Here is an 11,304-nt window from a genome sequence, read left to right on the forward strand (position 1 = left end):
CAACAACAACATAATTTTAAAACTAACTAATAGCAACACATGCAATAACATTTTCATAGCAATAATATGATGGGGTTGTTGTACAATTTTAGTTATAAAGCAAAATACATTTTATTTAGTACATAAAGTAGACACTTTATAAGCATACTTTTTAACTTCATATATATTTTGAAACGTGAATTTGCCCTTGTATTTCAGAGATTTTCTGAACCTCTGGTAACAGTGAAAGCAAATTCTGAAATTGATTAGGCACTAAACTAGTTTAATAAAAGGGTATTTGGAACGTAAGGGCTACTTGCAAAATTTTATCTGCAGGCCAGTAAATAATATGATTGCCTGCAGTGGTAGTGAGATTAAAATGTACGTTTTGCAACGTGGTGGCTTTAACATACACACAGCTATTATTACCTTGAAAAAGTAAGTGTTATGTTAGGGTAGTTTTTTGTTCCCTACCCTTCCAGCAAACGTAGTTATGAAGAGTAACAACTTTTTCTGGCTTTAGTTTACGGATACACTGAAGTTGTGGGGGTTTTAACAGCCAAAATGTTTATTGACTTCCTAACCCCATTTAAATGTCAGATGTAATTTTAGGAGCACTAACTAAAAATTGATTGGGCATACCAGGTAGTTTAATTTTTCAGATGTTTTGGTGAATTACCCAATTCCACATGCATTTTTTCCACGGACCCAGCAGGATTCGGTATGTGGGAGCCCACACACCCACAACCGCTCCATATGCTTGGAAGGAGCACTGAGAACGTCTGCACTTTTACCCAGAAAGTTTTCAAGTATGTTTTTATGGCCACAGATTAGATGGTACTCCTGATGTGTTTGTAAGGGCAGTGGGCCAAGCCTGATGCTCTAGATCATTCCGAATGGCCATTAGCTGGTTATTCAGGAAATTCTGAATTTTGAACATGCTAGATTTTACTGCAATGCCTTTTTAGCCTTAGTGATATTTAATACTATTTTTGTCAGCAACTTCTGGGTCATTGAACTAAGGGCGGAAATAACATGTAACTCACCAACTCCAGCCTGTACCTGGGTTAGTTGTGCCCCACAAACAAGGCCAATGGCCTTCTTTAGTTGCCCCAATTTTTTATTATGTTTTTGGTTTTTAAAAATATTTTAAACTGCTGCTGCATTATTGGCCCCATTCCAAAGGTATCCGGTCAAGTTTTTTTTTTTTTTTTTTTTTTTTTTTAGAAGAAATAACCCAAGCTCTCTGTTGTGCTAATTTAATGACAGCCCTCTTTGAAGAATTTGGGTATGTAGAGGTAATTTGGAAACTGGATAAGGGCAATGAAAATTTAACAGTTCCTAGTGTAGTGTTAATTACAGTTTATTGATATTTTGATACATTTTTTTTGGTGTAGTACTATACCATATTTGTTGGTTGAACACCTTTATGTATTTCCGGGAGGCATTGATATTAATGGCATAAGAAGGGGTGTATTGCATTAAGGTACAGGTCACATTATTAGTCACTGGAATAATTTTTATGCAGGTAAAATTTCCAGTGGCAAAACAAACTTTTGGGGTATTTGTTTAATTGTTTACTAATTGAGTGACCAAATAACAATAAGGGCCTCTTTTATTTAACACAGTGCAAATTTTAGGAACATTCGCTATAGAACCCATTAATTGCAATTACAGATTCTTGGGGTTTACTGGTAGTGATATTATATACTTTTATTTTCACTGATTTTTTTTATTTAATTGTTTGCTTATATGGGATATCCTGAACCTTAAAAAATATTTTTTAAACAGTATTTAAATAAATTACTAAAGTGTGAAGGCCTTGGCCATTGGTTTTATCAAATATATGGCATTGTTTGTATTTGGATGTGTTACAGGGGTAATAGTGTAATGGAGGAGATGGCAGGGGCAATGGCAACAAGGTGCCTTTGGTACTTATAATTTAAAATTCAATTAGGGAGGGCAATACATGCTGAAGGACTTATTTAAAACACAGGGCGCAGCCTGTAGAATAAACCCCAAAATTTAATTAATAACACGTTTTCAAGCATGGGTCCCACAAGTTTTTTTCTGCCAGTATATAATTTTTTGTTTTTTTACCAGGGTTAGTTTTTAATGTTTTTTGTAGTTAGGAATTCCTGGACTTTGGTGGTTTCAATGAAGCAAGTGTTTCTTTTCTTTTTTTTCTGAAACAGTTATGGTTTAGCATTATACAGGGGAGAGGTTACTAGCACATTACCCTGTAATGGTTTTGCATTTTTTTAAAAAAATGTAAAGGCACAGTAGGTCTGTCAGTGGACAAGGGAGAGATTACTAGCACTTTACCTTGGTTTTTTTTCCTTTTTCCTGATGTTCAGAAGGCACAGCAGAGCTAAAAGGAGAAATAAGTTTATTAGTCGGAGAGTTCTTCCGAGGTGGAGGGGTCTTTTTACAGTGAGAAGCATGGGTCCAGGTAGGCAGTCCTTGGCACTTAACCTGTCGTTAACAGACTTGGAAAGGGCCTTTCCAGCATGGAGCCAAAGCAGTCTTTTGTTGATGGACTTTACGTAGACTTAGTTTTCTGGTTTCAACGAATGGCAGGGCTACTAGGGTCTTTGGGTAGCACTTCTTTTGTCTGTGAGAAAAGAAACCTAACACATTTCATTAATGCCTGGCAGTGTTTTGCAGATTTTATAGTTGCTTGGGCACATTTAGGCCCCCCTTTTTTTGGTTGTTAGCCAAGTTTTAGCTGTGAACAATGTTTTTGGATGGGGTCAGCATTTTATTTTTGGACTGAGCTTGCTAGCTATACATTTTTTTTAGTTAACTTGTTTTTTGTTGTTGTTTTTTGTTTGTTTTTGGCTTTTTTTAACCTACAAAGGAAACTTTTACTTTTTACTTATACACCTTTTCCCAACAATGAACACATACACATTGCCATTATACAGTACATTAGTTTTATTACTTAATGTATGCCATGTACACTCTTTTAGTCAAATAACATTATTACAGAGCTTTGGAGCAACAAACCAGGACAAGCACACCCACTTTTGAGGAGTCCACTTGGTACAACCTCTGGTGTTCAATAGTTTTTCCTTTTTTCCATCCTTTGGCTAGAAATCTGAGTTGGCCAGAAGGATTCCATGTGCAATATGGGGAGTGGGTTAACCTTTCATATCCTTGCTTCCAAAGACTGTTGGTATGCAAATTTTAACAAAAATTTTTTAATTAAAAAAAATCTGGCCAATGAAGTTTTTTTTTTACTTAAGCAAATGTAATAGACTTTAGTATATCACATTTTTCTGATTTATCCAAACACTTTGTATTCCAAGTTCAATAAAACAAGTATTTGCTTTTTGATTGAACCCTTTTATTTAATTTTGAACTAGACTGTCTTATGAAAATATTAAACCCAACAATTCTGGCCACAAGACAAACACCACAAGACAGGACATAGAACACAAAAATAATTCCTATTGTGCCAGTGAATGCATGGTACATTGAATGCTATTTAGCTGGCATCCGTTTTCTCTGATGATCTGAAAGACAAAAGAACAGAGGTCTACCCCTTTTGGGCAGTTAGTTATTGCTTACAGTATTTTTGATATACACATACTCTTGTTGATTTTAGGCAAAACAGAGGAATTATTTTTTTTGTATTTGTTTTATAGGCAGCCCAGGTTTCAGTGGCTTTTACCTTATTAGTTAGAAAATTGCATTAATACAGATGCTTTCTGGCTTGCTTTCAGATATAAAGCTATTCACAGCTTAAAGATTTTTACTTAAAAATAAAAGGACACAATTAACTTTTTCAGACTTTTTATTGCCTTTTACTTTTAACTTTTGCTTTCAAACACCCAGTGATCTGAAAGAGACAACACAACCTATATTGGTAGGTTTGCATTTTTTTTATCTCTGCTACAATATACACTGCACGTTCCAGGGAAAATGCACATTTTTTTCACAATTTAATTTTTACAACACTAGCCACATTAATTTTTACACAATGTGTAACTATTTCTTTTTTGAACACCGGGTAAAGGCCATTTACTTAACATATAATTCAAAGGGCTATCCTTAGAGGGTTTTACCAGAGACCTACCCATCTGCCTGCTGACACTTTAACAGAGAATTGCACAGAGAACAGAGGGAATTATGGCCTAATAGGATCTTATTACAGGAATTTTTAGTAATACTGACCGCTACAGGGGACGGGACAGAAGGATTCCAGTTTGACCTCAGAGCTTTATTGCACTTTGAGGAATTACGAATGAGAGGCTCAGTTTCGTTTATACACCTAACGCCCAAATGTATAAGACAGAAATTTATTAACCGGTTAACCAAACCAGAACCAAACCAGAACCAGATAGTGTTTCCTTATCCTATTAGGACTCACCTTATTGGAACACGAACCCCAGGGGCTGTGGTGAATCAGAAAAAAGGGGCAAAACACCCCGTTGGTGCCGTTCCCAGTTCGCCGCAGCCATCTGGAGTCCAATGTCCGAGCTAGGAGAGTTCCGGCGGAGTTGCCAGAAACTGTTACCGAAATATCGGGTCCACCTAGCTGAGAGCCAATAACAGCCAGACAGGGATAAGGAAGAGTTGCTTTATTTTGCAGAAGAAAGGAGAGCTTTGCACCTTGGTACAAAGACTTTGTTTTACACACATTTTACCATTTCAATTATTATCCTGGGGATTTGAAATCCCCATGCTTATAATTACTTACATCCCAGCCAGGGCTTTGTCAAGCCTGACCTTAAAAACATTTTTTGGCGGGGCGGGTGTTAAGGGATAAAGTAGAGTCTTTTGCTGGAGCAAAGGGAGAATTTTTTGTAGATGAATTTTAACCCAGTGACAAACCCCCTTCCTAGGTCCCAACTCTGCAACCTCCCAACATGCTGGAAAAGCTCCCAGATATCCTGGGACAACCTCCACCCCCCCCCTCAGTCTGGCCCGTTCTCTGCTGTAAACCCCCTGTCCCGATCCCAGACCAAACCCTGTCCCAGCTGGGTCCGTGGCAGCCACAGCTCATTGAGGAGCTCCCCTGTCTGGTTCTCCTCAGTGCCTGTGCAAAAGCAGCTCCTAATTTCTTCCTCGTTAGTATAGGGGTGAGTTTTCCTGCCTGTCCCGTAGGAGACTGGTGTCTAATTCCTCAATGGGAAAGCCAAGCTTTGATGCCAGGTCTCACTGCTGCAAATTATTCCAGAATCTGGGAAGAAAATCACAGTAGCCCACAATCCCAGCACTGGTAGCTCTTTGCTGTCACTGGGACATGTTGTCACAAGTCTGTCCCTGCTCAGTGTGCAGGCAAACATCTCTGTGTTTTCTCTGCTGTTCATGGTGGGGAGTTGCCCCATTTATAACATTTCTTGCTGGGAGGGGGAGGGGAGAGAGCAGAGGTGTTTTCTCTATTTCTTTCCTCTCCTTTTGCTGTTCCTCCCTGGCATTGACTTTAACAGAGAATTGCACAGAGAACAGAGGGAATTATGGCCTAATAGGATCTTATTACAGGAATTTTTAGTAATACTGACCGCTACAGGGGACGGGACAGAAGGATTCCAGTTTGACCTCAGAGCTTTATTGCACTTTGAGGAATTACGAATGAGAGGCTCAGTTTCGTTTATACACCTAACGCCCAAATGTATAAGACAGAAATTTATTAACCGGTTAACCAAACCAGAACCAAACCAGAACCAGATAGTGTTTCCTTATCCTATTAGGACTCACCTTATTGGAACACGAACCCCAGGGGCTGTGGTGAATCAGAAAAAAGGGGCAAAACACCCCGTTGGTGCCGTTCCCAGTTCGCCGCAGCCATCTGGAGTCCAATGTCCGAGCTAGGAGAGTTCCGGCGGAGTTGCCAGAAACTGTTACCGAAATATCGGGTCCACCTAGCTGAGAGCCAATAACAGCCAGACAGGGATAAGGAAGAGTTGCTTTATTTTGCAGAAGAAAGGAGAGCTTTGCACCTTGGTACAAAGACTTTGTTTTACACACATTTTACCATTTCAATTATTATCCTGGGGATTTGAAATCCCCATGCTTATAATTACTTACATCCCAGCCAGGGCTTTGTCAAGCCTGACCTTAAAAACATTTTTTGGCGGGGCGGGTGTTAAGGGATAAAGTAGAGTCTTTTGCTGGAGCAAAGGGAGAATTTTTTGTAGATGAATTTTAACCCAGTGACAAACCCCCTTCCTAGGTCCCAACTCTGCAACCTCCCAACATGCTGGAAAAGCTCCCAGATATCCTGGGACAACCTCCACCCCCCCCCTCAGTCTGGCCCGTTCTCTGCTGTAAACCCCCTGTCCCGATCCCAGACCAAACCCTGTCCCAGCTGGGTCCGTGGCAGCCACAGCTCATTGAGGAGCTCCCCTGTCTGGTTCTCCTCAGTGCCTGTGCAAAAGCAGCTCCTAATTTCTTCCTCGTTAGTATAGGGGTGAGTTTTCCTGCCTGTCCCGTAGGAGACTGGTGTCTAATTCCTCAATGGGAAAGCCAAGCTTTGATGCCAGGTCTCACTGCTGCAAATTATTCCAGAATCTGGGAAGAAAATCACAGTAGCCCACAATCCCAGCACTGGTAGCTCTTTGCTGTCACTGGGACATGTTGTCACAAGTCTGTCCCTGCTCAGTGTGCAGGCAAACATCTCTGTGTTTTCTCTGCTGTTCATGGTGGGGAGTTGCCCCATTTATAACATTTCTTGCTGGGAGGGGGAGGGGAGAGAGCAGAGGTGTTTTCTCTATTTCTTTCCTCTCCTTTTGCTGTTCCTCCCTGGCATTGCAGGTTGCACAGTGACCCCTTTCCAACTCCCGGGACTCTGGAGCCTTTGGAGCAGAAAGATCCCATGAGCTCAGCAGTGAACAAGGGACATTTCCACCACCCAGGAGACCCCAGCCTGAGACTAAAGGCAGCTCTGGGCTTTGCCTCTCTCCCTTGACCTGGGATCAAGGTCATGAGGCCTTAGCCCTGCCCCCTGGGTCTGAATTAATATCCCATTTCCCACTATGTGCTTGGAAAAAACAAATGTTTCAAACCTGAGTGGAGTTAATTCAGTTTTCAGCCAGAGTCCTTCCCCCTCATTCCTTAGGGCATTGTCCCACCATGTGGGTGTTTCTTTTCCCTCCTCAGTTTCACACAGAGAAACAATTTCCTTTGCACTGATCCATGAACAGCAAAATCTTTCCCTGGGAGACACTCTCCCATTGACTTACCTTACTCCTCTTGTTCCGGTGGAGTACCAGAGTCAACCGGAGAGCGCTCTGTGGTTGATGTAGCGGGTGACCCACTAAATTAACCCCTGCTGCATCGATTACAACAGCATCAATCCCCTGGTAAGTGTAGACATGCCATAAGGGAGTCCATTGACACTGCTGTATTTATACCAGTAGAACACCCCATGGGGACACTAAGGCCTTGTCTACACTACAGGAGAAATTTGATCTCAGCTACACAATTTGAGTTACGTGAATAGCATAACGCAAATCGATGTAATTTAGATCTACTTACCGTGGGGTGCACATTATGCAATGTCGACTGGAGGGATCTCCCATTGATTCCCCCTACTCTTTTTGATCCGGTGGAGTACAGAATTCACTAGACCCACTAAATTGACCGCCGATGCATCGATCACCACTCGTAGATCCCCCAGTAAGTGTAGCGAAGCCCTCATTCTGGTAGAAGTGGGGCCTGTTCTCAGTTTAGCTGATATCACCTTGGAAGACAATTAAGCTATAAGAAACCCACTTTTAGTCTGGGATAAGAGAGGTGAGACCAGCTGCCTCCACCTCTCTCTCTCCTCCCCCTACACCTCTCAGGAGCTCTCCCCTCAGCACTCAGGAGAAGCCATTCTCTAGAACAGTGTTTCTCAACCTTTTTGATACCAGGGCACAGGCAGATTAAGATTTATTGGGGCCCTGGGCACAGACTGGGGAGCAGGGTGTGGTCTCACAAAAATAGTTGTGCTCTGGTGAGACTGAGCAGGTGTGGGGATTGGGCAAACTGTGGTGTTTATATGCATTTATAAACTTTAATATAACCCTAATTTTAAAATCACCCATGGCCTGGGAATATAACAGAAACTCTTTGAAAGTGGGTGTGTCCTTCATAATCCTCAAGATCACTGGCTCCAATATTCCATTATCAGAGGGAGTAGAGCTCAGTGGCAGAGCATTTGACTGCAGATCAAGAGGTCTCTGGTTCAAATCCAAGTGCTCCCTTAAGAGTTTTTATTAAATTAAAATATATTTTCATATCCATCTCCAGTATGTTCAGGAGTTCCACTGAATGGGTATGTTTGAAAGGAATTTAAACACTCGACATTTTCCCTGTTCAAATGTATAAAAACTTAGCACACCCATCCATCAGCTGAAATCAGTTCCAATCCTCTGAGTCTGTAGTTTATGTTTTCTTACCAAATGTAATCCAAATTAGTCCATTCCTCCCCGTATTCAATCTGTGACCAAATGTTAGAATGAGGCAGAGTACTGTGAAAGTACCATAATCCAAATAAAGTAAAAGCGAGGATTAATCAAAGCTGAGATGCAGACACAGTCTATTGTACAGCTGGTAAAATAACTACTTGTTACAGATTAAAACTTTTCTTTGTGCGCAAAACATGAATTGGGGCTCTAATAAATGGCACCCTTCCTTTAACACAGATCATTGTTTTTTGTAACTTTCAGATGCATTCATAGGGCAGCTATTTAGAGGCAATGTGCTTCTATTTCATGATCAGCAGCAGGTCTCTGTAAGTTTACCGAGCATAGAGCTGGGTGTGTCTGCATCTAACTAATTGCAGGGTTAGTATAATACCAGATAGTTAATTGAACAGTCTTACTTCTCTAGTCTCACTTTCTGGTCTCATTGAACACTTGGTGGAAAAGGCTAGGGATTTCCCCCCCTTTATTTTCTCCTAAGGACTGTGTGATCTTGGGCATGTTACTTTAACTTCCCTATGGGTCAGGAAAATACCATCTCTTTGAAATGTGTGGGGAAGTGAGCTGTTTGGATAACCAATTAATTACTAAAGAAACAAACTCTTGGGAAGTAGCTGTAATTTGTCCCCAAACCTTTCTTTGTTCGCATATGGTACCATGGAATCTCTCCAAGAGGGCAGAGTTAAGGTTATCTGGGCATGTACCTTCAGTCTCTATTCCCTGCATTTCCAGAGTTTGAATTTTGCTGAACTCAATGTTCTGGATGTGTACGAGATACCTCTGGGGGAACCTTAACTCTGTGTTAACAAAGCCTATTGTTAGTGACAAATAATGAGACTAATCGCTCACTGCTGTAATTCCACTGACTCCAGTGTTCTTGTTCCCCATTTCTGGTTCCAAGAAAATAAGGACATTAAAACAACCTTCAGAACTAACATGCTGTGAGAAAGTGGAAGTATTGGTAGCTCAAATAATTCAGTGTATTCTGTGTGAGTGTGTGTTTGCATGGGCACGTGCATGTAAAAAGCACAAAACATTAATTTATACCATCTTTCTTAATTCCTTTAAATATCATGTAGTACATTAATTATATCAAGTGGATTGTTCAATGCAATGACTGTTTTTATGCATTGCCCAGAACATATTTTTAGAATTATTTAAATTATTTAACTCATCTAATTGAACATAAAGGTGTTTACTATATTCTGTTAAGTGTGTTAGTAACTCAAATAATTAACAACCCTGGGTTTAGCAGGCCAATGCTCAAACCACTGAGTTATTTTCCCTGTGTGGGTGTGAGGCACAACACATTAATTTAGTAATGCTGAAAATGTTCCCTTCTCCCTCCAGAACTGCCTTGGGATCACCTTCCCTTTGTAAATTAATCTACTCCTGTGTCTGTATGACAAAAATATCGTTTCTATGAAAAAAATGTTGTTTATTTAAAAGGACTGACACCGAATGGCCACACGATGGAGCCACAGCATCAGGAATGCAAAGCTCATTGATTATGACAAGGGATTGAACTCAGCTCCCCTCTGGCCACAGACAGATTTGTTTATTTCTCTGAGAGCCAAACATAAGCTTAAAGAAATGTCTAGAGCTGATGAAAGGAGACTTTGGGATTGATTTCACTTGTAAAAAACACAGTGTTTGTTGGTATAAATAGCACAGGGGCTGGCCAGAGAATGGAGACAGAGTCCCTGACTTGCCTGGTAGCAAAGCCTGGCTTCCCAGCTGCAATTGGATATGCCGCACATCTGCAGTGCTGATATAAGTAGCCCAGCCTGGCCCTTTTGGGGTTTTGTGCCTGGCCCAGGGCTGCTGGTAGAAGTGCTGATGCCATGAATGGCTGCACAGTGCTGTGGCATGATGCCCACATACCCTACACCAGGGTCATTCTATCCCCCAGCTCAGATGCAAAAACAGGAGTTAGTTTCACATGCCTTTTCTTCAGGCTGTGATCTGGGGCACCCTGCTCTGTGGGAGGGATCCCGGCAGCTCAGACTCAGGGCTGGAACAGGCCCCTGATTTAGCCAGTGGCCACAGGGTTTCCAACACTCTGATGTCTCAGACAATCTCTCTCTCCCAAAGCCTCAGGCCCGTGGCCCCAGGGAAGGCTCCTGCAATGCCTCTGCTCCTTTCACACTCTACAGAGGGGAGCAGAAGCCAAGACTAGAGCTAAGCCATGGGCATGGGGTGCTAAGCAGGTGCCCGGAGTGTTTGCCCCTCCTGGGCATTTTGCCAGAAACATTAGGGGCACAGTGTGAGGCAGGATCCCAGGCCAGGACCCAGAGCTGGGGCAGATTCTCTCCCCAGAGAAAGGGGCTGAATGGGAAATGAAGATCTGGGCCTTGGTACCAATATGAACAAATGCCCCCTCATAGTCCATAGAAACCTGGATCCTACCCTGAATTCTACTGCCGCTCCCACTGCCCACAGCTCAGATTCCCCCCTCAGGGTTAAACACATTGTGACATTCTCTGGACTGAAAAATAGCTGTGTCCCCTCAGTACTCCAACCTGGGATGCCTTTTACACTGCCTCGCTGTGAGTGGTACCACTCACATCCAGCCTCCAGCGTGTGGAGAATGTAAATAAGGAAGTGTTATTTACTCCTTCTCATAATACAAGAACTAGGGGGCAGCAACTGAAATTAATAGGCAGCAGGTTTAAAACAAACAAAAGGAAGTATTTTTTTCACACAATGCACTGTCAACCTGTGGAACTCCTTGCCAGAGGATGTTGTGAAGGCCAAGACTATAACAGGGTGAAAAAAAGAACTAGATAAATATATGGAGGATAGGTCCATCAATGGCTATTAGCCAGGATGAGCAGGTATGGTTTCCTAACCTCTTTTTGCCAGAAGCTGGGAATGGGTGACAAGATGGATCACTTGATGATGACCTGTT

General features: G+C 41.8%; 1 protein-coding gene across 1 annotated transcript in view; it reads left to right on the forward strand.

The window, feature by feature from the left end:
• LOC135972074 (zinc finger protein 271-like) overlaps nucleotides 1-11,304 on the forward strand; it is a 312,092-nt gene that overhangs the window by 23,610 nt on the left and 277,178 nt on the right. The window lies entirely within an intron of this gene.

Source organism: Chrysemys picta, chromosome 16 (genome assembly GCF_011386835.1).
Source record: "Chrysemys picta bellii isolate R12L10 chromosome 16, ASM1138683v2, whole genome shotgun sequence".
NCBI classification, from domain to species: domain Eukaryota; kingdom Metazoa; phylum Chordata; order Testudines; family Emydidae; genus Chrysemys; species Chrysemys picta.